The sequence below is a fragment of the Xiphophorus maculatus genome, chromosome 6 (assembly GCF_002775205.1).
Source record: "Xiphophorus maculatus strain JP 163 A chromosome 6, X_maculatus-5.0-male, whole genome shotgun sequence".
In the NCBI taxonomy this organism is placed as follows: Eukaryota; Metazoa; Chordata; class Actinopteri; order Cyprinodontiformes; family Poeciliidae; genus Xiphophorus; species Xiphophorus maculatus.
In genome coordinates this window covers 7,218,367-7,222,585 of record NC_036448.1, presented here as the reverse complement: position 1 = coordinate 7,222,585, position 4,219 = coordinate 7,218,367, and positions in this window count along the sequence as shown.

The following is a 4,219-nucleotide window of genomic DNA, read 5'->3' as shown; positions in this document are numbered from 1 at the left end:
ACACCTGGGAGCAAAAACAAAAAAAATTAAAGCTGCAAGCAGCCTCGGGCGGCCCTCGCAGCAAGCGCCGCTCCGGCCTATTGGCCACCGCGGGGGTTCCGGCCACCGCAGAAGCTCTCGCGCGGTTTCCAGAGCCGCAGCCCGCTCCCCACCGCGGAAGCTCCGCCGCAGTTTCCAGCACCGCCGCCCGCTAGCCGCCGCAGGAGCTGTCGCGCATTTTCCCCGCCCGTCCACCGGTCGACACGCGTGAATGCGTTCGGCGGCGCTCCCCGACGACTGTCGAAAAATCTGGTGCAGATCGGTCGATGCGTCGAGGACATACGGCCGATGTATTAACTTAGGGGGCGCAGTGGAGCCAAACTACATCTCAACCTCGTTGGGCTCTTTAGAGGTGAACAAAGGTCATACATATCCAGTTTGGCGTCAATCGGATGATCTATGCGTGAATAAGAGCCAAACATATGCATATGGCGAGGGACTGATATTCGCCATTTGGCCACGCCCACACGGTTCAGCCAGCAGCGAGCATTGACAGAGCTTATCATCTGAATCATCTTGATTAGGTCAAGAGAGCCATAAACGGAGCTTTCCAAGGAAAAAAACGGCACTTCCGGTTCCGAGGGGGCGGGGCTTAGATGACGTCATAATGTGATGACGTAGGATTGACGGGCAAGCCTCCAGGATCACTCAGGCCAAGTTTGATGCAGCTCGGTCAAAATATGTGGAATCTAGAGGCAAACGCTACCAGTGTTAGAAAAAATTTACAAGACAACATTGATAAATGTGGCAAAACATTAAATATTTGGCTTCAAAGAGACTTGACGTTGTTTGGTAGAACTTTATTAACAAAAACTGAATCCTTAACCAGGCTGACGTATCCTGAAACAGATTAACAGAATTAATTTTAACTTTATTTGGAAAAAGAAGCACCATTACATCACAAAAATGATCCCTAAAAGAAATTTTAGGAAGGTGGTATCAAGGCAATCGATTTTGAAATTATGAAGGGTACATTCAAAATTAGATGGCTTCAGTCCTTTTTACAAAACTGTGATCTTATTTGGTTTGTTATACCGTCGTTTTTATTTCAAAAAGGTTGGAGGTATTGAGCTGTTATTGAAATGTAATTTTGAATTATCTAAACTCCCTACAACTCTAATTTCCACCCACCGATTTTGTTACAGAGGAACTTAATGTTTAAATAACTTCAGTCCTCATAATGTTCCACTGTGGAACAACAGAGCCATTTTATGTGGTAGAAGATCTATGTTTCTAGAAGATTGGTGGAATAAACAAATCTGGTCAATTACTCATTTACTGGATTGAAATGGTGATATTCTAAGTTTGGAGGAATTTAACAGGAAGTATGGAGCTGATTGTTCACTAACAATTTATAAGAAAGTTTTACGTAGTATCACTAATGTCCTCATTCAGTCAGTTAAAAACAATTTACCTAATTTCTTTATTCCAAGACTCCATAAGATTCAAATTGAGCATGTGGACATTAGAGATAATAAATGCAGCAACAAGTTTTTCAATCCGTATTCTATAAATATTATGTACCGAGGACGAACAAATAGGACAGTTTTCTTACAAAATGATGATCATTTGAAATTCCCAATTCCTCCTAAATATAAAGAATTACATTTTAAAATAATAAATAACAGATATCCTTCAAATGAGTTCTTAAGAGAGAGATTTATGTTTAATGTTGAGAATTGTGGCTTTTGTAAAACTCAATTGGAAACAACTAAACATTTGCTTTATCAATGTAAAGAAGTTTTAAACTTATGGAATCAACTTCGAAATTTTCTGTCTTCTAAAACAATAAATGTGGATTTTATTTCCTTACAAAACATTAAATTCGGTTTATCTATCAAAGAAAAAAATTTGGAATTTTTAGTCAATGTTCTAATGATTATAACCAAATATTATATCCATAAATGTCGCTATGCAAAATGCTGCCTCTCAATCTCTGCTCTAAAAAATGATCTTTCCTTTTTTAAAAGATTTCTGAGAAAGATGCAGAATTTAAATGCAATTAAATTGTTTGAGTTAATGGAAGAATTTCAGTTAGTAGTCCCCTCTGATTAAGTTATTTTATTTTATTATTATTTTTTACTATTATTATTATTTTTTATTATTATTATTTTATCTAATTTTCTTTTCTTTTTTTTCATTATTTTAATACTTTGTTCTAGCCTTGCATCTAATTGGTTTTGTCAACAGCAGGAGTTGTGATATTAGTTTTTTTTGTAATGTCTGTTATTGACGTGTTGTTTGAGATTGTTATTTTTGTATATTCAATAAAAGGAAAAAAAGAAAAATAGACGGGGAAAGCAGACGCCGACTTCAATTTCCCCGTAGAAGAAGAGACGGAGGCAAGCAGCGGCCCACTTCATTTTCACCCGTAGAAGAAGACTATTCGCTGCAAATCTATTGGTTGGCTTGTTGTTTTTAATCTGATTGGTTGGTTGACCTCTCTAGCGTTCTGCACGCTGAGATGTGAATTAGTCTTTTACAGACCCCGATTTAATGAAGTTCTCTTGAGAATTTTCATAAAATCTTCGCCAGTTTCAACCAGGAGTCTTTCTGATTGCTTTGAAGCTTTTTCCGTCGAGGTAAGATTTTGCATATTAATAAGGATTTTATGAATGTCAGTTTGTTAAAATACAGCGCTGTACTACGGCCATAATATAAACTATTGCATGCACTTCAGTAATATCCGCTACTGATGTTAATAAATATAAGCCTGGAACCGTTGCTAATCGTCGGTTACGTGGGGCTTGAGCAAAGTTTTTTACTTGTCAAGATCTGTGTCGGCAGCGCGCTGCAGCCAGAGAGGCGCGTTAAAATTTCACGTTTCTAATTTTAATCAAGAGTTAAGTTTTTTTTATATATATATAAATAGCTTTTTTCCCTCATTCTGAATCGTTTCTGTACTCTCTGTGGGGCCTGTAGTGCTTCATAGAGATTCAGGCTGTCTCTCCGTCCTCGTGCTGTTAGCACGTAGCTCCTAGCACTTAGCTTCGTGCTCGTAGCTCGTGCTCGTACCTCGTGCTCGTACCTCGTGCTCGTACCTCGTGCTCGTACCTCGTGCTGTAGCTATCGTGCAGTGTTCAGGCTGTTAACTGCTATGTTTTACGGCTGTTTGATTTTTACAAAATGTCTAAATTAAAAGAAGACGGAGAGTATATAGTTGTGTTTAATGTTATTTTCCTCAATTAGAAAAAGGCACACCTAAAAGACAACAGCTGCTTATTCACTTATAATCACAGATTTCATTGGTGCTTATACAGTGAACCCGCTAGTGATGTGTCGGTCGCGAACGATCCGGCTCTAAGAGCCGGCTCTTTGAAGTGAACGATTGGAACGGAGCCGTTTTAGGATCCTATTTGGGAGCCGGGTTTTTTTCTACAGTATATCGCTGTCTCTCCGCCTCCCTGTCGTTGTGCTTGTGCTCTGCAAGTGCCAGAGCCGATCGTTTTTCCCCCCGTCTTTGTGTTTTTTTTTTGTCCTGCCGTGCCTCGCTGTGTCTGCTTAGCGGTTTTTTTTTAGCAGTTTTTTTTTAACAGTTCATTGTGTACTGTGTCCTGATTTGCTAAACAATCTCCGCGCTTCTTCTCTACCTGCGCGCCAATAACGTTACAGTATTTAAATATACGTAATACAGCTTGGCAAATTATTATGAATGTTTTTGCCCAGAAGAAAAAAAAGAGCGACAACTATTGATAAGTATGTTCTTCTATCGAAAAAACACACCTGCACCACAGACTTCAGAAGAAAAAGACACTAGAGAGCGGATTCAGGTCGCAGCGTCACAGTCAGAGGCACAGTGAAATACACGAGTCACAATTTGTATTACTGTACTTTGTATTGATGATTAAAATTATTATTTTACTGTAGTTATTTTTAAGAAAGCGTTATATTTGTTGTAAAATGGGCCTGAAAACAGGTTTTGTTTGTTGGTTTCAATGTAGGGTCTTTAATTATGCTACATAATAATTTAAAATAAATAAAGGTAACTACTCCACGGATTTCGCATATCATGGGTTCTTTTCACAATGCAACAACTGTGAAAAACGATGGTTCACTGTATATTATATATATATATATATATATATAACACATTTTATTTGTAAAGTGCCTTTTAGCAACAAGGCATTTGAAAGTGTTTTGCATCATTAAAACACAAAATTGCAATGTAATAGTACACACA